The sequence below is a fragment of the Amblyomma americanum genome, chromosome 1, assembly GCF_052857255.1.
Source record: "Amblyomma americanum isolate KBUSLIRL-KWMA chromosome 1, ASM5285725v1, whole genome shotgun sequence".
Taxonomy (NCBI): domain Eukaryota; kingdom Metazoa; phylum Arthropoda; class Arachnida; order Ixodida; family Ixodidae; genus Amblyomma; species Amblyomma americanum.
This window is the reverse complement of record NC_135497.1, coordinates 480741376-480769326: the sequence shown is the minus strand read 5'-3', so window position 1 is coordinate 480769326 and position 27951 is coordinate 480741376. Positions and strand designations below refer to the sequence as shown.

Below are 27951 nucleotides of genomic sequence, written 5' to 3'. Positions count from 1 at the left end.
AAGCACTTCTTGATGACCACAGCACAGTCATCGCATTATTCATTGACTCTTGGCTTACACACAATATTCAGAATTTCGAACTACTTCACGACAATCAGTCATTTCACGTGTACCGGCGAGACAAAGCAGACCGCAGGGGAGGCGGCATCCTTGCTCTGGTGAAATTAAGCCTTTCTTTCCGCTCTAGTTAGTATTACCAGCCATTATGAAATTTTGTGCATTAAAATTTCCTTTCCGTCTTATACCAACATGCTAGCTGCATGCTACAGAGCCCCTGATACCGATCCCTCGTTTGTAAATCACCTTCACTCCGTACTTGAGGACTTGCGGTCTCAAATTCCTCACACCAATCTCACAGTGTATGGGGACTTCAATTTTCCTGACATCGACTGGGAAAACCTAACTGCGTCTTCTCGGCAATCCAAACACTTTTTAAAACTAATCCTTACCTTCAAACTTTCTCAAGCAGTGTGTGTCGCAACGAGATGTTTAGAAATTCTCGACCTAGCCCTCGTTTCTAACCCTGAGTTGATTGTATCGCTTTCGTGTACTAGTGGATTAAGCGATCACTGCCTCATATCTTTCACCTTTCCATTGAAACTCTTATCCGCCAGCCGTCTATTAAATATATCCAAGATTATTCAAAGGCTGACTTCGCGAGCATCAACGCCCATCTCGAGGATTTCTTTCGCGCTTTTGGAATTTCCAGACACACGAAATCAGTGAATGAAAACTGGTGTGTTTATAAGAAAAACTTTTATCTCTTGTAGAAGCTTATGTCCCGCTCATCTGTATCCTAGGTGAGGCAAGTAAACCGTGGTAATCAAATGCGCTGAGGAGATTGTCCTGTAAGAAGAAACGATTTTTCCGCATTGCCAAGAAATTATGATGCGCTGTGAGGTGGCAGAAATGCATCGATTGCCTACGCGGAAACACACAGCTATTACGATCTTCGAAAAGAAAATTTTACTATCACGACCTCATGAACATAATACGGGTGAACCCGAAAAAATTTCGGAACCTACTCAAGTCTACTAAAACCTTTCCTACAATATTTCTTTGAAGGCGCGTGACGGCTGCGATGTTGCAGATCTCGATCACTCTGATGTAATGAACACGTATTTAACCTCCGTTTTCACCTATGAGCCCACAGAAAGCAACAGATTTGCCCTGCCTAACCTTAATTATGCAAGTATGCCACCGATTGTCATCACATCGGAATGAATCTCAAATCTCATTGACAATCTGAAATCATCCACTTCTGGACCAGACAACATCCCCGCCAAGATCCTCAACGGAACAAAATACGTTACAAGCCAAATCCTACAACTGATTTTCGCTCAATCTCTCGAAACTAGCCAACTTCCGGAGGAATGAAAAATAAGCAGAGTTGCGCCAATTTTCAAAGCTGGAGATATCACCGACCCCTCGAATTACTGACCGATTTCGTTGACATGTATCTCGTGTAAACTCTTCGAGGATATACTATACTCACATATTGCATCTCACCTCGATCAAAATTTCTTTTTCATTCCCAATCAGCATGGCTTCAGAGCAGGCTTTTCGTGCGAAACACAACTCTGCGAGCTCACTACTGATCTTCACCTAAATTTAGATTCCTCTTTAGAGACCGATATCATCTACTTAGATTTTGCCAAAGCCTTTGATCGCGTCCCCCACCAACGTCTCATGTCCAAACTCTCCTGTCTGTCACTCGACCGTCTTACTTTATCCTAGATCCACTGCTTCTTAACTAACCAACAGTTCACAGTCATCGCCGGTCATACATCCGAAACTACGAGAGTAATCTCCGGGGTCCCCCAGCGATCGGTGCTTGCTCCGTTACTGTTTTTAATATTTATCAGTGACCTACCTTCTGGCATCTCATCAACCGTCCGTCTTTCGCTGACGATTGTGTCAACTATCGCCGCGTCAGCAACAGCAGTGATCAGACAATATTATAGGAAGATCTCAGCAGAATCCAAAAGTGGTGCTCCGAAAGGCTAATGCAGCTCAGTGTTTCAAAATGCAAATTCATGCACATTTCACGCAAATGCTCCAATCTCTATTTTCCATACACCTTGAACTACATAGCCTTGTCTCAAACTAATTTATGCAGGTACCTCGGCATTGAGATAACGACCAGACTAACATGGGCAGATCACATAACGAAATTATGTTCTAGTGCTTCCAGGACACTTGGACTAATCAGAAGATCGTTTGCCGTTTCCCCCTGCCATCAGCGATCTAGCATATGTAACATATATTCGCAGCAAACTCGAATACGGCTCAACATTATGGAACCCTTACCAGGCCTACCTGATTGACTCACTAGAGGCCATCTAAAACCGGGCAGCAGGTTTCATCACCCCGCAGTACAAACCTCGGCTCAGTGTTACTGTCATGAAACTCATCGAACATTTTCAAGAATAATAAAACTTTTCTATACACGGTGTCAGCTACGATGCACTGTAAAACGACCAAACACTGTCTGGACACGTTCTATTACTGTTTTGTGTATTTCTTCTTCACATTTTCTTTGACTATATTAATTTGTTTCTCTTTTGGTTTGCGTAGTTTTCACAATTTTGCTTGTCTTTTCATATGTATGACCGTCAGACACTATGTATCCCCCCTCTTATGTAATGTCCCTACGGGACCCTTAAGGGTTAATATATGATGATGATGGTGAGAGAAGCATCCACAGAGCAGATCTCACCATCTCAAACCACTCAACTACGGTCCTTGGCATCTGCAAGTGTTCTCAAGAAGTGCCGGCTTTCTATCCCCTGGTTTCGACATGTAACATCCATGCAACCCATGTATAGTTAAGGAAATAACTTAAGGAGATTGCTTTATACATATAATGACTGAAATTACATTCGCCCTCTTGCTTTCGCATATATGTGACAGAGCAGCAGCTGGGAATGCAACTTCTCGATAGGCATTGAGACTTCCACAGCACCACACTCATCATCATCTATGCCCACATTACATGTCTATAATGCAATTACTCAGGCCTCCTGGCGACAACACACAGCAAGCAGCTGCCACTCGCCATCAGCAGAGGCTGGGTCTGCCTCGTCTGCTAGGCACAGGACGCATATGCCTCGAGTGACCGGCCATTGGCACTCACTTTCATCATCCGAAAGCCATGTCAAGGGCATGGCTGCCAGACTATTTTCTTCTGAAAACCTCACTACCGCAAATCGGTTTGGCATGCTGCACACAGAAACAGGGTTCAAAGAGAACGGCTCGGAAGCATAAACTTCACACACTCTCGCAACAATTCGACATACCGTTCTACACATGGTTACTTGCAATGCTTCAATGTCACTAGCTAAAGACGTCCAAACTACTCACATATAAATGACGGTGCGCGAGGTCGAATTTCGACGGAGGCGGAATTTAGAGGCCCGTGTACTGTGCGATGTCAGTGCACATTAAAAACCTCAAGTGGTCAAAATTTCCGGAGCCCTTCACTACGGCGTCCCTCATAGGCCGGGTCTCTCTTGACGTTAAACCCCCTTAAACCAGCGCACAAGGTTCCCAAAGGGACATCGGTGAGGGACGGCGTAATGAAGGACTCCGGCAATTTCGGCTACCAGGGGATTTCACACATGCACTGACATCGTACAATACACAGGCGCATTGCGCACGACCGGGATCGAATCGGCGTTCTCGGGCTCAGCAGTGGAGCGCCCTAACTACTGAGCCACCGCGGCGGGGCTCACCTATCAGTTAGAAAAGGAAACGTCAACTGCCGCGGAATTATGCCTTATTGCAGCAGTGAGCATAGGGATTCGGCGTCAAAAAGAAAATACGACTGAGAGTACGCTACATCATACACGATTACTGTCGCGCGATAGAAATCGCGCTAAGTGGTAGGAGAGAACAACATGCTTAATCGCATTTCAGATCGCTAAATCACGCACCTGTAGCAAGAATTCAGCGCCACAGAAATACGACCTTGGCAAGCTACGCAACATTGCAAGTGGCAACAAAGTCATGTGCAAAAATTCGCTTTTGGTGCTAGTAAAGAAAAATAAGCCCAAATCGCATTTTTCTGCCGTCTCCAGAAAACGCACACAGCAGTTGCGAAACTTATGCTGGGAAGAAAAGGTTTGTGGTGTACGCAGCCATTGTTGTTGCTCCAGCGCGCACGGTTGCTCTGAGTGCTTAGCACCTTCTGTCTTTACCGATTAATTTGCCTCTCTGTCATTTATCTGCACAGGGATTTGATAGGGACCCTGTGAGGCCCTATCCAACAGTCCCGAGCAATTTTTTCAGTGCAACTTAGAGCACTAACCACAGGGTATTCAACACAGCGTAGTCACGACATTAGCCTAACCAAAGCAGGCGATGAAACATAACAGCACTTATACTTACGTAAATGCAGTGCTCGCACCACTCGCACAATGATATGGGGCTCTTGCGGTCGATCACAACATCACCAAACAAGAGTGGTGAGGCTCAAAACACGTACGGGATGGTAGCACTCGCACGTATGAAGAGCGAGCGCTTTGAGTTGAGGCTTGTTGAGGTCGAGGAGGAAAGGATTGAGATGCATAGAGATGTGGACAAAAACATGCGCCATGGAAATTTTCATGAAAGAAAATGCATTGAAGCATATAGTTGACTAGCGCCCCCACACGCAATTTTTGTCATTTTAAAATTTCCTTCCCCCGCCCCCCAACGAAGCGACCACTGAACAAGAACAGCATAATTTTGGAATTTTTATGTTCCACGTACCTAGGAAAAGAATGCCTTCATTACGCTCTTCAGTCTCTTCTTAACAGGTATGCTCCCATTAATTTCGATTTGTTTTCCTGTTCGCCCGAGAACTTCACACCATGTATTAAAATAGCATGGCTTAAGTTTACTTATGCGTATATATTGCTGTTTTGTGTATTCTTTGGCGATTCCTTGATGTTTATGTCTTCGTTTGTTTGTATGAACAAACGTTTTATTATTGTGTGACTTAATTTCAGTGCTGCCTCTCTGCTGAACATTAGGTTTGTAGACTCGTCAAGCTGCTCATTGGCAGCTTTTTCTACAATCCCTCCATCAGTAGGAAAATTGATGGAGAAATTGATTGATTTATTGTGAGAAGTTTTGGCGCCACGGTGGTTGACGCTGCGGGATCAGATAGGCGGTATAAGAAGCTTGACTATGGTTACAAGGAAAACTCATTGGAAGGTGCACTTCTGAAAGAGATTGTCATGACAAGACAGAAAAGGGCACTGGAAGTAAGGAAGCAGACGCTAATATTGTTTGCACATTTTCCCGTACCGACCGCAGTATCATGAAACATATCGATGGGAAAGGGCCAGACACATATAAACGAAATGCGAAAAAATGTGTAACGTACGGCGGAATACGGTGAGAGGAATGCGATGACAGCAGTAATCGTGGACAATAAGCTAAAGGTAAGAGCATGCGCCTCAATTTGAGCAAGGCTTCAAAAGGAAGCTGAAGAAGCAGCTATCAGTGATATCTCGCACAAGCGACTATACGCGCAGTCAAATAACGAAAGTCGTTGTTCAAATCTTGCAACAACTCTCCAACACATTTGGCATATGTAGCAGCTCACGCATCCTTTCACGATAAGAACGGTGCGCACGGCGCTGGCCGGGGACTTGCACTATAGCGCTTTCAGGCACAGTCTCTCGGGAGCTGTTGAGGGAAGGCGAGAAAAGCTATATAAATAAGAGGCGGACTACAAGAAAACTGATTAAATATATTCATTGCTATCAGCGTGCATTTATCTGTAACCTAGTGGGAGGGGAAGTAGAACAAGAAAGTTCACATGAGGCGGCGGCCGGTGGCGCATGCAAATAAAGCCCACAAGTACAGAACACTGGACAGAACAGAAGCATGTCCTTGGCGCGAGCGGAGCTTCGGAGCATCTTGCACAAGATACACCCCAGTAGATATCAGAATAAATGTCCATTCTGTGTTGCATGTAAGGGCGTCTCAAGAAATAGATTTACCATATATATGCTACACAAAAGGGCTCGAGAAGATGCATGCCTGCTAGAGTAAAGCGGTGGGGGTGTGCATTTGGAACGGAGAGTACGATGACGCACGTTTCCCAATGCCACAACTGTGGTACCCTAATTTATCACGGTAGCCTTTGATGATTATACCGCAACGTTCGTCCCCTCACAGTTGGATATTTGGTGCACAGGAAGCGCGGAATGGCAGAGCGTACCTACGGCGCAAGCAACGGGAGTACTTCACCCTCCAACGTCACCATATACCGCCGTATATGAGATGCTTAAAATATTTTCGCCGTAAAACCCAACACATGAGCATAGGGAGCAAGTGCTGCGCTGATCGAGAGAGCAATGAAATAACTGGCCTGGAGGGCAAAGGAGGTGGCAGAATCAAATGGGGTCCTATTTTAATCAGTCCGTCTACGGCCAGAAAACCTCTAATAGAAGTTTTATTATGAATTTATTTATTAGTCACTTATTAATTACACCTTCCTCTACGCTGTTAAATAAGTATAGACACAACTTTTGAGTGAGTGTTTTCTTGTTTGTAATGATATGTAAGGCATTATTATACAGGGATTACCACCTGTTATTCTCCTACGACCGCTATATAATTTATAATCGCATTTCTTTCCCGTGCAGTTTCGGTTTCAACAGCCGAATGAGAACTGCGATGTCAACGTATGCTTACAGGTCACGTGAGACATGAACAAAACTGCAACATAATCGTTGCTTCCACATTAATTGTCATTCTGGCTCTTAGAAAGGCTGGCTTCAGCACTGTGGCGAATTAGAACGATGAAGCACCGAATATAAAGACGTTTGTCCACGTCTTACATGACACAAAAGCACCCTATGACGTCACAGCCATCCTTTAACTATTGAAACCGAAACCGAAACGACATGACAAAAAATTTGATTATAAATTATTTAGCGGTCGTAGGTTAGCACCGCATGGTGATTAATGCGTAATAGTGTCTCCCTTATCATTGTAGAGAAGAAAACATGTCGCCAAAATTGGGTGTCTATACTCCTTTAGCGTCTGTAACGTCGCTGACGCTGCAGGATTTGGCTACTATTGGCTGCCTCGTGATCATAGCTATAGCTATATCTCCTCTTTTCCCCTTTTGTCGTTTGTCCCTGCTCGCGGTCAGTCGTCGTTCATAGTCCTCGTTTGTTGGAAATCACGAACTGCTTCGAATTGCGCAGCTTTATTTCCGCTTGGCGATGTCATCGAAATGGCATAAGTACCGCATCGTGAGGAAGCAGTATCTACAGATCTTGGAAGAACTCGGCATCCCTCATGTCGCAGCAAAGTCTTCCCCTGCACTCCCTCCCATGCCTTCGCAGGTCAACCCACGAGATTGTGAAGCACCCTCAGAAGACTTATGCAACTTTTCAGACGCGTTACCCCCAGGGTCAGGGGCAAGCAAGCTGCTGAAAATCCAAGCCGGCGCCGACGGTGCTTGCACCAGCGGCAGCCGACGACCCGAAGAACTAGACTCCCGAGGAGGACGCTTGCCCGCATCACATTTAGAAGGCGCAGAAGGCGACCATTCAGCGCTGGACAGCCCGTGCAGTGACTCTAGTGACATTGAGTCAAGTGACAGTGAGTCAAGTGGCAGTGAAAGAAGTGAGCTAATGCCTGCTGATGCTACATCCCTACATAGCCCAGCGGGCAGCAAGGTTGAGTTGGGCCAGCAATGTGAAGCTTTGTTTCATGTGCCTGTGGACGCAGAGCATTCGCCAGCACAGGAATTGGCCCTCATTGCAAGTAGGCATAACATGACTCACACATGCCTTAACGGTGTCCTCGATTTTTGCCGCCGGCGAGGGATCGCGGGCCTTCCCAAAGATGCAGTGACGTTAATGGGAACGGAAAGAAAGGCCAACCTGGAGCACAATGGAACTTTTGTGCATTTTGGACTTGCGGACGGAATTACACAGGCTGTTGGGCATAGAGCTGTGCCAGAAAATGTCCAGCTTCAAGTAATATTGATGGACTGCCATTACATAAAAGGAGCCAAACTGCGCGGTGGCCTATTTTTTGCCGTGTTGCAAACATCACCGCATCTGCACCTTTCATGGTTAGCGCTTACTGTGACGTAGGTAAACCGCCGTGCCTTGAAGACAACCTCGGTCTATTCCTTAAAAGAGTCGACCACCTTACCTCTCATGGGCTGGTCATCAAAGGAAGTCATGTGAATGCTACCCTCAAAGCAGTACTATTGATGCCCCTGCTAGGAGCTTTGTGAAAGCCATTACTGGTCATTGTGGCTATCACGCATGTGAATGCTGCAGTCTAAAAGATGCAACCTTGAAGACAGGCTCACGATTCCTTAGCTGCATGCACCGCAGCGCACAAACGAATCCTTTCGTTCCTAGGCAGACGAGCAGCACCACACTGGCGTTTCGCGATTCACGTCACTGAACATTGTGGCATTTTTTCCCAACAGAATACATGCGCCTTGTCTGCCTGCGAGTGATGCGGCGCGTTCTCAGGAACTGGGTCTGCCAAGGACATGGAGCAAGGCTGAGTAGAGCTGAAATGATTCAGCTCAATGACAGGTTACGAGATGCAGCCACAGACTTTCCCAGCTTCTTTCAGCGGAAGCCAAGGGAAACGGAGGAATTAGACAGATGGAAAGCTGCAGAGTTTCGGTCATTCCTACTATATATAGGGCCAGTTGTGCTGAAATCTGTTTTAACCAAAGAACAGTATGAGCACTTCGTGATTTTTCATGTGGCTGTCCACATGCTTGTCTTGCCAGATAATTAATTATGTAACCCTGAACAAGTTTGCTCAGGACTTGCTGAAGTACTTTGTGCAGAATTTCGACGAGCTATATGGACCGAAGCAACTTGTATACAATGTACATTCGCTGATTCATTTGCCACAGCAATCTCTGGACCTTGGGCCTCAGGATACCTTCCGTGCTTTCCCATTTGAAAGCTATCTTGGGAAGGTAAAGAAGCTGCTAAGAACATCGACCAAGCCGCTGGCGCAGCTGAGTCGAAGAATGTCCAAGAAAAGACTGCTGCCACAGCACAGCAAGCGGCAAATGCAGAAAAATGTGAAAGTAGGGGGCTGTTACATTGTAGAAGATCGCTCAGTTGTCATCATTGATCTGTGTGACAACAGCGTCAAGGCTGGAATTTTGCCAAATGGCAAGGATTTTTATATGGTCCCACTCCTCTCGTCAAGGCTGAAGGTTTGGCGCTGCCGTGCTCTTGGCGATGAAACAATGACCTGGCCCCTGTCATTCATCAGACAAGGTCCAATGCCCGAGGCTGACGCGTAAGCGAGGGCATGCCATCTTTCCACTCCTTCACCTGCAGTGAAAACCTGAATTGGTACGGGCGGAATCTTTGTCATAAGTAATATGTTCCCCATGAAGGAAACAGCTTAATGTATGCATCATGCGAGGCTCCAGATTAATCTTGACCATCTGGGTTTGGTTTATTTGCACTGATATCGCTCGGCACACAAGCAGTTTTGCATTTCACCTCCATTGAAATGACGGCTGCCGCTGCTAGGATCAAACTTGTGTCCTTGAGATCAGCACTGGGATATCAAAGCCATAGCGCTTCTGTATTTTGCATCTACTGAAATGCAGCGCAGCTTGCACGTGGCGTGCTCAGTAGCAGGATGCCACTACCACTAAGACAGCAGTTGTGCAGTCATGTTATGCCGCAAGCCACTAAAGATGTTTTATGACAGAGGTTTGGAGGTCATGCTTTCTGAGGTGCATGCTCCGAAATGTGTGCGTGTGTATCTTGTTGCATTTCATCTCTACAAAAATCAGGCCTCAACACAGACGGACGGAGCCCTTTCGTCTTCAGTATTTATTGGTGCTGATGGCAGTAACTTGTGCAACGACATCTCCAGCCCTGAAGCTATTAACCAAACTTTGCTTGGCGCAGGTTTTATCTCTGAAGATAACGGCCCTTTTCAGGGCCACCCAAAAGCTTTTGGCATGGACGCAGCTGCACCTCTGAAAACCACGTGTTCTTCTCGAAAATCATTTCAACTCAGTAGTGTAGTACAGAATGCAGACGAATATGGGATAGAAATGCTCGAAAGTAATGCATAAATTGACTTTATTGAAAAAAATTATGACTGACTAATGTAGAGTTTCAATATGAGATGGAAGTAGTGAGGAATAAGTAATGTCTCAGGAAGTAATTTTCAAATGCCCTTTTTCATGAGAACCCATCACTTTTATTTGCATTCCCCATGTGCAAAAATATATATCTGCCACCAGTATGCAGGTTGCTGCTGTTGTAGAATAAGGGCAGCTGTTTGCATGCCCTGCAGCCCTGACCTCATCCCATTAGGCTATGGCTGTTTCTCAAGAAGAGGCCACATCCAGAGTGTATGCTTTTCTCACTGCATCTCTCTCGGAAATACCGTGTGCTCTTGGTCTCATATAAGGTTGCTCTCACTGTTCTATGGTGACATGCTGACATTAGTGCACTGGTAGGAAAGTTTGTAAAAATTTGGGAGGGACCATTTCAGCAAGTATAATATTAGGAAAGTTTGCTTCAGAGACTCCCATTATAATGTGACATATTTAAAATCATTCTATTAATCAAGTAAGATATAAAATTGGGAACTCACTGCACACCTCTCATGATTCACAGCTTCAGGATTATTTACCTCATTATGAAAATCATTTAGTGCTTCTGAGGGAGCAGCATACCTTCAAGGCTGACTGGCTTTTTACTATAATCATTGTAAGCTGTTGAGAGAAATTGTTGAAGTCTGTAAATAGTGTGGTTTATCAGTCTCTAAACCAGATGATGTATCCACTTTAAAACTGTTGCACTGCAACGTACAACAACCCGTTTCAGTCGAGAAATAAGAAAGTGCTGCTACTTTGTGAACATCATGCTTCAAAGCGGAGGTGCTTGTGCTATCCCATTTTCTAGAAAAAAAGATTACATTCTTTTGAATGAACAAAGGACCTCAATTGATATGCTTGTAAGGGCTAGAGAGTGATTCGATCGCCGCTCATAAACTGAATTACTATAGTGGCTAACTGACTGCATCGTGAGTGGCCAACAATTGTTGGTCAGTTTAGCATGGCACGTGGCCAGAGCCTCACGACTTCGGAGTCCCACTGAAAGAGTGAGAACTTGAAAACTTCCTGATAACTCAGCTGTTGTACCATGCCCCCGACAAAGCAAATGTCAAGTGTCATTTGAGTTGACATAGTCATGTATTTTGCATGCCTCCTGACAAAGCAAATGACAAAGTGTGTCTTGGAGCTGGCATAGTCGTGTATAATGCTTCAGTCTTGAACAGAAGTTCTTGGACATGAAAATGTTGATTAACTCTTGGGTATTTGCTAATGCATGATAAAGGTTGATGTTTTATTTATGCTTACTATATTTAGTCACATAATGCACTTGTTCTTCAGAAGTTCATCAAAATTTGAGCAGTGTGAATTTCGCATGGTCTATTAGCACAGATGTATATTTTGATGAACACAGTAATGGGTTCATTTATGATGTGAATAAATATTGTTTTATTAGCAGTACTAAAAGGTAACTAAGAAATGTGAGGTCAGTCAGCCTGTTCATCAATACACTGCACTGCTACAATATAGTAGACCAGGCAAGATTCAATTTCTGAGCTCGAATGAGTGAACGCAGTTCCATCAACTATTATTCCTCTGAAACCATTGCAGGAGAAGGAAAGCAGTTACTGTTCAATAAAACTCGTTGCTGGGCTAGTTGGTGCCACATACTTGAATAAAATGTAGCGCAAAAAGACGAGCACGGGAGGAACTCAGTTACTGTTCTAAGCATGTAAAATTGTGTGCTATTTTTATTTCTGTCTGTCACACTTAAGTGAGGCAGATATTTAAGAGTGTCATTAGCCAATGATGACACACTAAATTCAACACAAATTGAGTCAAAGATTCGTGGTTAATCAGTCAATAAATAAATTTAGGCACTTCATAATGGACACTAAAGCACAAAAAGATGAGCACACGAAAGAAACGCCACTCACTACAAATTTAGGTGCCACTGCAAAAAAGCATCAAGGTCTGTAGAGCACAATTTCATGGTACAGTATGATGTATTACTGGGCAGTAAATTAGATTGCAGGAAAAAGTGCCTTATAACAGCATTGTTGATGAATGTCAGTGATCATTAAACATATCACATTTTTCCCATCTAGGCTTTTTTTATTGATGATGCTTAAAATTATGTATTGCGGAGTGAAAATGGGGTGAAAAATTAAAACTGCTGTTCACTAGGCTGTTTTGTAACTCTCAAATTCAGCTATGCTTCACTCCGGCAGCCAGAGCTATTCTGATTTCGATAATTGCATATGCAAGCAGGCCTTGCTGGGTCAGTTGGGCATGGACATACAGAAAATTTCACCTAACACTTTACAAAATTTTTAAAAGTAGGTTTTTCAGTTTGAAGAGCGCTTTTTCAGCATAGCATCGTCAGCAGTGTGGTACATAAGAATACAGCTAAGACGTGCTAACTAGCAGGCTGGATCACTAATATTGAATAGTTAACTTTTTAACTATTACTGTTAGGCTCGGTAATTATTGAGAGGCGTGTAGCCCACTGTAATTTATGTCCATATCAGTTTTTATAATTTGGAAAACATGGTTACCTTTTGTGCTCTGGCCTAATAAATTTTTGCTACATAGCACCAGAATACATGCGCTTTCAAGAGGCTTCCAAGCAAAACAACCTGTCCACTGCACATAACTCGTCAAAATGGCCAAAATTTGTTAGACCACATCCGCAGCAGTGGCTCAGTGGTTAGGACGTGCGGCCACTGACCCGGACTACCCGGGTTAGAACCCGACCGCGGCGGCTGCTTTTTTTATGGAGGCAAAACGCTAAGGCGCCCGTGTGCTGTGCGATGTCAGTGTACGTTAAAGATCCGCAGGTGGTCGAAATCATTCCGGAGCCCTCCACCACGGCACCTCTTTCTTCTTTTCTTATTTCACTCACTCCGTCATCCCTTCCCTTACGGCGCGGTTCAGGTGTCCAGCGATATATTGTCGTTTGTGTTATTGTTATTTCCTCAATTTGCACTTAACGCCATCTTCAACCAGCGAGGTGCCTCCTTTCCAGGATTGCTCCGCAGCTATCTGCTCAGGAGAGAGACGAGCTCCTCGCTCTGCTCGGTGAGTTCCATGACTGCTTTTCTACGTCAGCGGGGGTTCGCCAGACCCAATAGCAAAACAGAATAATTACCGACGACGATGTCCATCCTGTTCGTCAGCCACCTTATCGGGTTTCGTTAAAAGGACGTGAAACGATGCAACATCAAGTGCGCGAAATGTTGGCCGATGACATCCAACCATCTCACAGCCCTTGGGCTGCTCCGGTGGTGCTGGTGAAGAAAAAAGACGGCACCCTTCGCTTTTGTGTTAACTACCGGCGCCTCAACCGAGTCACGAAGGACGTATATCCACTTCCACGCATCGGTGACGCGCTTGACCGCCTGCGCCATGCCCGTTACTTTTCATCCATCGATCTTAAAAGTGGGCATTGGCAGATAGAAGTCGATGAGCGCGACAGAGAAAAGACGGCTTTCATCACCCCTGATGAACTGTATGAGTTCAAGGTGATGCCCTTCGGAACGCCCCAGTGACCTTCCAGCGCGTTATGGACACCGTGCTCACCGGCCTCAAATGGCAGACATGCCTTGTCTACCTTGATGATGCGGTCATTTTTTCCAGCACGTTTCAAGAACATCTTGTTCACTTAAAAGAAATCCTGGAGGCTATCAGAAACGCCGGCCTCACCCTCAAGCCTACGAAGTGCCAGTTTGCCTATGACGAACTGAAATTTCTGGGTCACGTCGTCAGCCTTGAGGATGTCCGTCCTGATCCCGATAAAACTGTCGTCGCTTCTTTCCTGACACCATTAGACAAGAACGCCGTGTGGAGGTTCCTGGGCCTCTGCGCTTACTACAGACACTTTGTTCCTAACTTTTCGGATATCGCCGCGCCGCTTACCTGCCTCACGAAGGAGTTCGTCCCATTCCAGTGGTCTAGTGAAGAGGAGCTTGCATTTGACCATATAAAACGATGCCTGCAGGCTTCACCTGTCCTAGGCCATTTTGATCAGGACGCCGTGACAGAGGTACACACTGACGCTAGTAACACGGGCCTCGGGGCCGTCTTGATCCAGCACCAAAACTGCATGGAACGTGTAATCGCATACGCCAGTCGTGTTTTGTCGAAGGCGGAAACCAATTACTCGGCCACCGAAAAAGAATGCCTCGCAGTAATTTGGGTGATCACAAAGTTCAGGTCATACCTGTATGGACGCCCATTCCAGGTGGTAACAGACCACCCCTCTCTATGCTGGCTGACCAATCTAAGGGGCCCGGCAGGCCGACTTGCGCGGTGGGCCCCTCAACTGCAAGAATTCGACGCTACGATCCTCTATAAGTCTGGTCGCAGTCACACTGATGCTGACTGCCTTTCCCGCGCCTGATGGTACAGACGACAACTTTGACATCTTAGGAGCTCTTAGTACCGAGGATATGGCGGCGCGGCGGCGACTCGACTCTGACCTTCGCGACGTGATCTCGCATTTGGAGTATCAAGGAGGCCTGTTCCTCGTCCTTTTGTTCGCGTAGTACGTAATTTATGCCTTCGAGACAACGTACTTTATAAGATCTTTGCCCTGAGCCCGAGGTCAGGGCTTATAGTTGTGCCCACTGATCTACGCGATGAAATTATAGAAGCGTCTCATCATGACCCCTCCTCGGGACACTTGGGGTTCAGCCTAACGCTCGCGCGAGTACGTTCCAAGTAATATTGGCCACACCTTGAGAAGACCGTCCGCCATTACACCCGGACCTGCCGCGAGTGTCAACGGCGCAAGACTCCACCCGTGAATCCTGCGGGACACCTTCACCCCATCATTCCCCGCTCAGTCTGTTCCAGCAGATCGGTATGGACCTACTCGGACTTTTTTCCAAAGTCGCAATCGGGCAATCGATGAATCGTTGTTGCGATGGACTACCTTATGTGGTATGCTGAATCACGCGCTCTGCTTTCATCAACGGCTTTGGATGTTGCAGTTTTTCGTCGAGTCCGTCGTTCTTCGACACGGTGCCCCCGACGTCCTTATCACTGAGCGTGGTGCCGCATTTATGTCACAACTAATCTCACAGATGCTGAGTTTAAGCCACACCGCCCACCGCAAGACTACCGCATACCACCCGCAGACAAACGGGCTGACCGAGCGCCTTAACAAGACCTTGGCTGACAGGCACTCAATGTGTGTCGACATCGAGCACCGAACCTGGGACGAAGTGTTACCGTACGTAACTTTTGCGTACAACAGTGCAGTTCAACAAACCACCGGATTTTCGCCATTTCGCCTGGTGCATGGCCGGAAAGTCGTTACCATGCTCGACGCTATGCTGCCCCACCAGCCAGACGTCTACACTCACGCCGATGCTCAACTCGTTGCTCAACTTGCGGAAAAAGCCCGACAGTTGGCCCGCCTTCGCATCCAAGCCCACCAGCAAGTCGATGCTCGCCGATACAACCAAGGCCACCGTGAGCCGACGGTTTCGTTAATGTCGAACACGAGGCGTTCCCGGCTGGGCTTCGTGCGACGAGGCCAGGTGTAGTTGTACCACGTTCTATTTTCAAGAAGGTTGAGGCCCCTACGTAGAGTAGAGTAAGATCAACACCGTCGACACAACAGCCGCATTTTTTGGTTCACAGCAGGAGAGCGGATTTTCTAATTTTCTATCCGTACCTGCCCCTGTCCTACTTCAATGGCATCCAGCGTCATGCAATATTACTCCCTCATCTTTCCATCTACTTCTGTACTCTCCTCTCCATTTCCCCTCCCTCCTTTGCACCAAATAAATTAAGCATGTCAGTATTCTCTCATCTCACCAAGGTCCAAGCCAACTCAAACAAGTTCAGGCTCTTCACGTGCTTTAAAATAATGCGCGAACCGCGCTTGACGTTCCAGCACCCTACTTCCATCTTTACTCCCCAGTCCCCTCCCCTACGCAGAGTAGCATGTCAGAGAATATTCACGCAAGATAAAGTCTGTCGTTTAATAATAGCTCTGTCTCTCTCTCTTTCTTTTCACATGACAATGTAACCGCCGAGCTCATAGTACAGTTGCGCAGTGCTCCAGGCCGTAACAAGTTTATATTAACATGCAGCATTGCAGTTTACGACCAGCAACAGAAACCAAGTACAGTAGCTGTGCAGTCTCTACTGTGGCTCCAGAGCTGAAAGCACATTCCGTCGGTTTGCTGCATGGTTGCAATATACATATAAAGATGCACTGAGCCCCAGCTAACCAGCCACATCAAATACTAATGTTAAGTGCCAGTCACCAATTAGTGTATATCACTATATTTTATTGCTGCGTAGTCTGAGCCTGCATATGCTCAAGTTTTTTCAACTGTACGAACTCAAAAGGGGCGATTATTACAGCGGGCAGCCGTTCGAGTTTCGTGCTCTGTACATGTGAAGAGTGAGTAATGAGTTAATGGTCCTCTTCTTTGCTTTTGCTTCCTTCCACGGACAGAGAAGTGATATGGTGTAGCTGATAATTAAAGGATGAAAGAAAGAGTGAAAGACTGCAGCGTTTTAGTGTTAGGGTGTGGCTGCAGATGAGAAGAGGAGCTTGACAGCGGATGTTGACCTTAATAACGCATCGACAGCTCTGAGGTCGTGGACACTCCCAGTCCTGCTCCACCCAGCACATAGTTTTGAGGTCGGCTTTGTGAAGCTGCATCTAAAGGATAAATCTTGTCTAATATGCCCTCTCAACCTCACTACTTTCCTTTCGCCCCGCTCCACAGACACTTTTTTTCCTTTCAACTAAGATGTCTGATGTGCATATAGCCTTACGGAGTAAATATTACGTTAATTATTATTTTCATCCGCCAACGTAATACTGCGGGCTACGAAACAGGCCACTCAAGAGGGCTCTGAATTACTTTAGGTCACTGGCAGGCTTCTTTAGGTTCCACAGAAATTTTACTGCATGGCAGATCCGGCATTTCGCCCAGATTCAAATGTCGCTTCGAAGACCAGACTCGAACCCACGACCCCTGGCTCAGCAGCTGAATGCTACACCCCCTACGCTGCCGCAGCGGGTCATAGTCACGTACTAACGGCTTACAGTTGAGACTTATTAATATGCTTCTACGGGGGAAAAAAGCGAAAAGCACTTATTTCCAAGTTTTCTGCTTTTCGAAAGAACATGGCGGTGCACCGATGGATGCTGAAGAAAATCGATGACTCTTATGCACTGAATGCCAGGAGGAAGACCTACAAAAATCATCTTGACAATGAGGCAACTACGATGCAATTGTTCACAACGTCCGCACAAAAGCAAATGATCTCAAGCTTCGTCAGACAAATTAACCGCCACGCCTTAGCGCGCCTCGAAAAAATACAGCGCAAAGAGCGAAATAACACTGACATAACGAGCTGTTTGACACACATAAATGCTTGCTACGACAGTTCGTTGCGTCAACCTATTTCGAAGACCAAGGGACGGACCTTCTGCAGTAGGGCACCGTGTTTTCAACTAGAAACGCACATCGAGAGGTTTACAGCGCCTCCCAGCGCCAAGAACTTGGCAAATAATGCTACGAATATGGATGTTAGCACCGTCAAATAGAGCACTGCAGAACAGTTCTTTTTAACTGAAAGTCAAAGGCATCATACCCATGCAAGTCGTCTCTGCATTTGTGGTATCATTTAGCACAATACCTGATGCTCCTGTGATCCTGTGTCTAATTTCAACTGGATGCACTGAATGCATTTGCAAAATATGCTTTTGATAATGGATGTGGGGATCTTGAACTCCCACATCAGGAAATCACTGTGGCACCGTCAGTGTAGGCTTATACAAGTTGGAACTGGTGAAACTTGACCCAGGTCCGAAGGGTGGCGGTCGGTACCTTCTGTGTGCTGAAGGCAGCTATGCTGTTAGCCAGTATTTCAAGGCTTCTAACTTCAAGTGGAAAACACAATGAAAATTACTTACTAATAGGCAGATTCATCTAATCTAATTAGTTATACATTCATCTAAGCATAAAAGAGTCAGTGGCTCTGCGAACCTACAAAAATACTCCTTTTTTTCTGTCAGTACGTATTACTTCTTTAATCGACTTTGGTTCAAATCAGTTTCAAGTTAGGGCCTGATATATTCACGCCCTAACCGGGATTTCTACTTTGGGCGGTACGTTGTACTGCATGCGCCTGATCAGTCCTGTTAAGCCATGGGCTGGACTTAGGCAATACAATATTTTACATTGCGCGTATACATACGCTACAAAGGCAGAAAAAAATTAGTTCCTTGCCCGTACTGGCTGCATCACATTTTAGACTGCACATATAGCGGAAAACTCGTGGAGCTGTTAACGCAGAGGATCATTCCAAAAATATTCCTACCACAAATGAACATGCGCTGTAAAATTACAGCCGTGAGAACATCGTGGAAATGCTGAAACTATAAGTTTGTGGCTACGATTTACAGTTAAATTCTTTTAAATCGCAGTACACTGACCGGCATCAATAATCCGGAAAGAGCCTTACGCCGCTGAACATTCATTTCCCCAATCCTGGGGGTGAGAACTGCTCACAGCACTGTGTAACCTGAGGCCAGCGATACATATATATACGAACCCGGTCTTAGCGAAGTATGCCCAGTCCCTCATCATGCGACTGCTCACAGTCTTGTCCTCGTCATTGTATTCGAGCGTGTCGTTGAAGGGTTCGCCGAGCATAAAGGCCACCTCCGCGCCGTGCATCACGCCGATCCACCGGGGCTACGGGACGTGGGGAGACCTGCGCGTGAACGCGTACTTGGACACCACCACTCCTGTTTGCATGAAGATGTCCGCCCACTGCACTACTGGGCAGGTGAAGTGATAGTCACCTGTGATCATGTCCAGAGCTGCTAATTTATACTTTGATGTCGATGGCACCGCACCGTTAGTGTACTGCTTCAAGATCTCGTCCATGGGGGCTTTCCCAGTAAAGGATACAAAGGTTCCACTGCAGCCATGAAGTTGTTTTCAGTGACATTCGGGTTTGGTTCCTTTTCGGCGAATCCGAAAAAATACTGCAGTAAATAAGATCCTTCGTTTAGGTTAGAACTAAGCGTAACGCTGATGTTGGTTTGGAACGCCTCTGCGATCAACGCTTGTGGCAATTTTCGAAGGAAATTTCTATCTTCGACTGGAACAAACATGAAATCTACAACACCACCATCGTGCGTTTCATTGTACACAATTCCTTTGTATTGCGCTGACAGCTCAGCGTCTCATTGTCCAATTTTTCCGGAGGACCGCAAGCATCAGCAAGTCTTCTAGCCGCTTCTCTAGCCATTTCGTTGGTTTTGAAGCCCCGGGGTGCTACTTCCGAAGCACTTTAAAGGATAACCCTCTCGAACAGTCCTCTCCACAAAGGTGACAAGATATGCATGGCGGTGCTGACGGCGCCGGCGCTTTCGCCAAAGTCACGTGGTTCGGGTCATCCCCTAAGGCTGCGATTTTGTCTCGCACCTACTCCAGCGCGATGTCTTGATCGTACAAACGGTTGTTTCCTGGCACGGAATCACTCCCAAACGAGAGGAAACCGAGCGACGCGACATGATAGTTCATCGAAACCACGATCACATCTTCCTCCGAGACAAGATACTGTGGGTCGTACACTTTTAATGTCGACGTGCTGCTGTAGAAGCCACCGCTAAAGATCCACTCAAGAACTGCCAGAGGTTTCTTGCTCGATGGAACGGTCGTCCAGACGTTAAGCTTGAGGCAATCCTCAGTCATATTGGTGTTGGCGTTCCACGCCGCTAAAGATGCCGTAGGTTTCGTCTATGGTCTGGACACACAATTTAGGCTTACTATGGCGTTGAATACGACTGTCCACGGGTCGTTTGGCACAGGACGACTGAAACGCAGCAATCCAATTGGATGCTTGGCGTAAGGTACATCATAAAACACGCGCACTGGCTTTCCTAGCGATGAGTTCGTGATGAATCCCGTGACTCTACCTTTGATATATTCACCACAACTTCCAGCTCCTTCTTTTGGTTTTCTACAGTGGTATAAGCATTCTCTTCCTGGTGAGCTGACAGGCACCCAAGGATGGCGCCACTGGAAGTCATCAGGGCGAAGATAGTTGCTTGTAATGGTTGTGAATGCTTTTGCAGCGTCGCTGGTTCCTGCGATTGTAATGAACAGAAATCAGTGGACGCCTCAGTTATGCAGCCCTTCGCCATATTCCGCTTATGTGGTGCTGTTTAGCATTAATCAAGCGGAATATGGGAGACTTCTATTGCTTCACACAAGTGCGCCTCACCAGAGGAATGAACATGTGTTGTCGTTACATAACGTCCGCGCAGTTTTAAATTGCAGGGATTAGTAGGTTTGGTACCTATTATGCTTAATGCGTATGTGTTATATTTGTGCTCAATGTACGCTGGAACTAAAAATAACCAAACCACATGCCACTTTCAAGCGCCGCGTTTTTCACGAAGCATTTCGGCGCACTACCTCCAGTACACTGCTGCCGCGGTGCGCGTATTATATTATTTATATTATTGTTACGTAAAGAAAACGTAATCACGTGACAAAATTAGAAGCGCAAGAATTTTGATGCCTCTGACTTGTTAAGCAGAATGAAACACAGAGATGTTGCTTTCCTTTGCTGTTGCAATTTGTTATTGGACCCCGCAGGTCATCGGAAATTGTTTCCAATTGCTGTTTCAAGTTGTGTCCTAGTATAGACGCCCCCTCCCCCCGCCCCTCCCCCTTTCTTTTAACAAGTACCATGCTGCGTGCCCAAAGCCATATTGTCAGCCTTAGCGCCCACCAAATCCCTGAAGGGTAGCGCTGTGTCTTTGGCGTTGACATTTTTGCAGGCTAGTTGGTGCATTACTGGAAATAGTTTTTTAAACGCAGAAGGACAGCACAGAAAAATCACTGTCCTTTCAAGTTAGATTTTTCCTGTGCTGTCTTTCAGCGCTCAAAAAACCAATACCCTTGACGTAACTGATTGAAAGTGGCGTCTTAACACGGCCCAGAGGGCTGCATGTCAGTGGACAGAGTAAACGGAATTGCTTCCTTGAGGTCGTAACACTACAGTCGGATACAACTCAAGTGCGCAGTGAAGCTCCGCCCACATTCAGGTCGGCCGCACAGAATTCCTGCGCGAAAAAAAGTGAAGCATTGTTAAAGCCTTTCTTTTTACTTAAATACGAATCTAATCACAATTAAAATGATAATCTGTAGGATTAAGATTCCTTGTTAATACAGTTATAAGAACCTAATTTTGTTTGCTGTTGTGATTGGCCAGCGTAGTAACGCAGAACGCCGCGGACCATAGTCCACTGTTTCTAACTACTGTTTTCTTAAGTTATATTCTACTATAATAAAGGCCTCCGATCCGCACCCTTATTTTTTTCTTATCGTTTTGTATCGATAGCTACATTAGGGTAGCATTTCAAGCCTTCACCCTGGCGGCAGCACATGACTGTGGTGGCGGCACGTGACTGTGGCGGCGGCACATGACGGTGGCGGCGCCGCCGTCACGTGTTCTGCTGAGCGCCAAAGGACACCAAATGGAAGCTAGTTCAAATGAAGTATATCAACGCGACGAACGTATGAGCGTCTTCTGTGCTGAACTTTGCCACCTTGGTGGCTAGGTGGAGTCATTCCCGGAACACTTATTCCGAGTTGTGTTCTTCTGCGCTAATTACATACCCGCCGCGTTGGCTCAGTGGTTAGGGCGCTCGGCTACTGATCCGGAGTTCCCGGGTTCGAACCAGACCGCGGCGGCTACGTTTCTATGGAGGCAAAAGGCTAAGGCGCCCGTGTGCTGTTTGATGTCAGTGCAGGTTAAAGGTCCCCAGGTGGTCGAAATTATTCCAGAGCCCTCCACTACAGCGCCTCTTTCTTCCTTTCTTCTTACTCTCCCTCCTTTATCCCTCCCCTCACGGCGCGGTTCAGGTGTCCAACGATACATCAGATACTGCGCCATTTCCTTTTCCCCAAAACCAATTATTATTATTATTATTAGAATGACGCTGCCCTCGCTAATATTGGGCTACAGTAAAAACGAGTTTGCTGAAGGTTGGCACCTTGAATAAGGTGTTTTTTTTCTCGAATACTTTTCAGTAATCTGCGCCGTAAACATCGCACACATCAGAAATATAATTTCACCGCAAACAGTTGCAGACACGCTGTGAACGGCATATCTAGGTACCATAATTATGGATTGAGGTTTATGGAAATTTAACGCCCTAAAACGACCCAGGCTATATGACGGACGCCGCACTGGAGGGCTCCATAAATTAGACTGGGGATGTCGTTATTCCAGTGCGTATTGAAGTACAACGTGGTAAGCTCTTCATAGGGACTGTGCAGCTTTGCTCTGAGAGTACACGCAGCGAAAAAAAATTACCAGTTTTTTGAAGCAGTCAGCATTTTTGCAGCTGTAAAGCAGTGAATACCTATGAAACTATGAAGCAGTCGAGAAAAAGGTGAAGCTGCAACTATCACACCTCACTGTATGGCTGTTACCACTGTATGGCTGTAACACCCATACTTTGCACCCATTTTAGGGGACTGCAGAAGTGCGAGTTATGGAAATTTACCCTTAAGTGCCCATATTTCTTCACAATGAACGCAGCTTACAAAGGTGCCCATACACGCATAATCGAGTGTCCTTTAAATATTCTTATGCACTCAAAATGCTCCATAGACCTCAACAATGGCGCTGCGATACACAGCTATAAATAACATTGGGGCCTTACATTACCATCAACGCAGTACGTTCGATTAACTGCCGCTGGGGAACAAACTGCCTGGAGACGGGCGACCTGTCGGAGCTAAATCCTTTCTGTCCTAACACGAGCTGCGCCGCTAGATGATGCGATCTTTTCTGCACAAAGCGTTCGTCACAGAAAACATTGGTCCCTCTTTAGTGACATATATAAGTGTAGCATGCGTCATTCTTTAAATATATTCCGCTGCCAAGATCGAAATAAAGGCCCTATTTTTAACGAAATGTTTAACGAAGACGGAAATACTAATGCATTTAAGCCCCATTTGTAAGGGCGCAGGGGCCCTGTCAAGCTGTCTTCTGACAAGCTTTTTTGTCCCTGTGCCCTGCATTTCTTTGTATGAAGTGCAAATAAACCTTTGATTTGATTTGATTTATTTAGCAAATTGGATCCCATTTTTCTTTTTTTCAAGTCATGCGTGTTATCTTTCCCCCATCTTCGACTGGCAGCGCCTGCCCAACGCTTCATCACACAGGCATTCCTAAGGCTACCGTCATCATCATACAGCTCTTTAAGGCAATACAGTGCCCTCTGCTAAAAGTCCGATTATCTCTCTTGAGCTGACGGCGTCCAAGCCACTGAGCAAATTATACTGATCGTATTCTTTCGTATCTGAGCACGCCTATACGACCAGACGTGTATAAAAAAAGCATCGCTCCCTATGCTCTAACTCCTGGCTTGTGACATTTTCGGTTTGTGTGGCAGTTAGTTCAGATATGTCATTGTCAAACGTGATGAAAAGTTCGGCTTGTTAGCGTTAAGCAAACTGCATTTTTCTAGTTTTCGTCTTTTCAGACGAAAAAAAGTTGCAGCCCTCGTTCCTACAGTTGTTCCAGTATGTGTTTTTTCCATGCTCTCTGCTACGAATTCCTATGTCTTCATAGACATGAAATTACGTCCGATAGTATATATTTAGTTAAATGCATGTGAGACCGACTGCGAATTAAGTCAAAATTAAAAATGATCTCATGGTGGGAAAGTTGGTAGCATATAGTTTGGCCGCTGGGAGCAGAAGGCTGATTTAGACAAAGCAACTCATTTGGATGCTTGCTTAGAGTGCTCCTCTTGCTACACAATTCTTGTAAATGTGACCTTGGCTGCAGAAGTGATGCTTTTTTTCTAATTTCTTCAAGTGCAAATTTGCATTATATAATGTACGTGGGGTTTAACGAGGATATAACGACGACTTTTCTCGAGCTTTTTTAATCTTCTGGAGCAACATGAAGGCCCAGCCTTCAACTATAAGCAATAAACTTCACTGCAGCAACGATCGCGGTGGAAGAAATCCACGCTTCGCTGATAATTGCATCACGTGACTGAGGTCAGCTTGAATGTTTGGGTCGAGAGTCATCGCTGCGAGGAAAGTCAGCGGCGTGTCATTTTTCCTACACGCGAGCGCGCGCACGCACACACACACACACACACACACACACACACACACACACACACACACACACACACACACACACACACACACACACACACACACACACACACACACACACACACACACACACACACACACACACACACACACACACACACACACACACACACACACACACGCACGCACGCACGCACGCACGCACGCACGCACGCACGCACACACACACACACACACACACACACACACACACACACACACACACACACACACACACACACACACACACACACACACACACACACACACACACACACACACACACACACACACACACACACACACACACACACACACACACGCGCGCGCGCGCGCGCGCGCGCACGCACATCTGACTGAAAGAAACGTAAAAGCCATAAGGGCTGTTCCAGAGCCCCTGGACAACAGTGTACTGGGAAGTAAAGCAAAACTCGAACGCAGTCCCTTGAGCAGAAGCTGCCGTTCAGTCCGCAGCCAACACGCTCACATCACAAGATGATTGCAGTGGCTGTACTTAGTGATGATATTTTTGCTGGCTACTTGCCCTGGGCGACTTCAGGCCAAGGAGTCGTGTATACGCTCTTGGCTAAGAAATAGACCTCATTGTTTTACTTGTGTCTCCTTGTAGTGAAGAGAAAGAACGGTGCCGTCACTCACAGGCGCCTGTGCATTGTGTGTTGTTAGCGAGCGAGCTTGATCGATGGCAGATGCAGCGGAACAATTTTGGCCACTTTTCGCGACGCGACGTGCAGGGTGTTGGGACGCATTATCCATCAGCTATCTTTATTTACACGCCTATCGACGCATTCGTGGCCACGGCTGTTTAGATGTTGCCTTTTTGAATTTAAAAAACAGCCTCACATTGTATCCTTCCACCCCTCTCACTTTTCCTATACCAATGCAAACGCGTTTGTGTTTTGCATTGTTTCGTTTTGTTTTCAGTTCTTTCGGTCCTACATCAATGACGTTGTCCGTCATATGCATATGTTCATAAACTTGTGTATATTATATATATACATAGCTATACACATACAATTGTATCTAGCCAGTATTTACCTATGTGGCAGAAACTTGAGGGCTAACGAAAAGGCTCCAAGTTAAACTGAGCGCATCGCAGTGAGCTATGGAAAGGAATTGATAGATATAACGGTAAGAGACGGAAAGAGAGCTAAGTGGATAAGAGAACAAGACGGAGCTAATGATAACCTTGTCGAAATCAAGAAGAAATGGCCAAGACAATCGAAGGGCATGACAATCGAAGGAAAGGTATCTAAAGGTCTCCTAAAATGATATCGCGAATTCCGGAACCCTAAAGTACGGATCCTCTTTCTATCTTCTTTCACTCCAACCTTCCTTCATTGCCTCACAGCACCACTTCCTTTCCTCAAAACTAATTTTCATATTTGCATTTTCAAAGAAACTCTGAGGACAACACAGTCCAATTATTGTTACCAGAAAAAAATTGTGTGGTTTTTTCTGGGCACGCTAAGGTTTGTCTGGAAGCAAAGGACGCATGTACGACAGGAAATTAAGCTTAAAAATAATCCCGCCACCCTATACAAGCTCATGACGTCAGTTCTGTAAAGAGGACCTGTTGCCGCCGTTTTGACTTAACTGGCGGTGTAGCCTATAGCCTCTAGAACCGGGGCTAAAAATTGGCGTCGAAGCTAATTAAATTGGTTTTCGGGAAAGGAAATCGCGCAGATTCTGTCTAACATATCTCTGCGGACACTTTAGCCGCGTAGTAAGGGACGGGATAAATGAGGGAGTGAAAGAAGAAAGGAAGAAAGACGCGCCGTAGTGGAGGGCTCCGGAATAATTTCGACCACCTGGATACCTGTGCGCTGACACCATACAGCAGCACATGGGCGCCTTAGCCATTGAAACGCAGCCGCCGCGGCCGGGAGGTGTCGAAGCTTGCATTTCATTCGCAAAATCGGCCGGTGATGGCTACACCGGTATTTATTTTTGTGTATTTAGTGCGTGTGGTCTCTTTGTGATTAAGGCGCGGTACCCTATCGATACGCAGCATCTTCTATATGCCGACGCAAGGACTGAGATGCACTGTTAAGCTTCCATGGAAGAAAAAGCCAACACGGCTACAAAGGAAACATGCAGTCGTTTTCAAACATCAGCAGCTCGAAGGGAAAGATTCGTCCCGCTGTCCGGTCCTTCACAGCTATGCCAGATTTTGCTCAGAACAATTCTGTTTGGTCCAGGACACTCTTCCAAAGCATCGAGCCCTAGAAGAGCTGAGCTCCAGATCGAGGGAAATCTTGTACCCATTAAAAAACCAGTTAGTGCCCGGCTTCACTGGGAATCGAACCCAGCACCTCGCGAATGCAAGGCGGATGCTCTACCACAGGGCCACGCTTCTGGCATCCAGACTGCCAATTAATCTGAATAAATATGTAGCTCAGTCTGATTTGCAGGACGTCTGTAGAACGGATCGAGGGCCTCTAGTGCTCGAAACAATCCTAATGTTCATTCTCTAACAGAATTGCCTAAAGGTAATGGAGTGCATTCCAAGAGAGGATAAGCGTAACAACAGGGAGGGGAGCTGCAGAACGTTTATTGGGCGTGCAAGAAAAATGCAGATTTCCCCTGCCGCGGTGGCTCAGTGGTTCAGGCGTTCATCTATTGAGCCGGAGTGCCCGGATGAGAACCCGACCGCGGTGGCCGCGTTTCGATGGAGGCAAAACGCAAAAGGCGCCCGTGTGCTCTGCGATGCCAGTGCACGGTAAATGTTCTCAGGTGGTCGAAATTATTCTGGAGACCATCACTACGGTACCTCTTTATTGTTTTCTTCTCTATTTCCCTCCTTTATCCCTTCCCTTGCGGCGCGGTTCGGGTGTCCACCGAGATGTGAGACATTTACTGCGTCATTTCCTCTCTTCAAAACAAATTTTAATTTTTTATAAGATTTAGAAGTGGCGAGGATAACTGACTGACTGAAAAACTTTATATTCAAAATATGTACATAGAGCGACTGGAGCGTTCCTTAATTGGCCATTTCTTACAAACGCTACATGGGCTGCTTATTACAGGAGTCCATTCGCTGCTGCTGCTCGGGCTCAACCGACCAGGGCCTTTTGGCTCGCCAGGTCAGAGCAGCCGAGCAGGGCTGCCTCCCAGTCTTCCCGGGTAGGGTTGGGGATAGGGGGGATGGTGCAGGGTTCAGTAGCGTGCCCACAACATGTGGTAAATGTCTGAAGACCTTTCCCTACAGTGCGGCACTCCCCTTTGCACGCAGGGTCGAAATGTTTGATGACTGCCGGGCACAGCTGTGTTTTAGTATAAAGGCGAAAGACTAAGCGTTCCTCCGCCTTGTTGAGGTCCTTGAGGGCTTAGGAAAGATTGCGTGGCCGATTTGGAAATACTGGAAGATTTCCGTGAAGGTACAAGCCGGATTGTGGTCGGAGTCCGCATCGGGGGGGGGGGGGGGGTGAGGCGAGGGCGATGTCCGGAGAGTGAGCGCGCGGCCAGCGGCGCCGGCCGCTTCGTTGCCCTCGATATCCGTGTGCGCGGGAGTCCATACTATTGTGCGGGACGCGGGAGCCCCGAGATAATTGCTACGCTGAAGTATTCGGTATTCCAAATAGGGAATAAAGCCCCGATCGATGTTCCTGCAGGCCCCTCGCGAGTCGATAATGATGACCCGCTAGTCCTGATCGGCGGCGGCGAGCGCGT

General features: G+C 46.4%; 1 pseudogene; it reads right to left on the bottom strand.

Annotated features, from left to right (window-relative positions):
• Positions 1-27951, bottom strand: part of LOC144126833 (acetylcholinesterase-like) — a 64332-nt pseudogene that overhangs the window by 29536 nt on the left and 6845 nt on the right.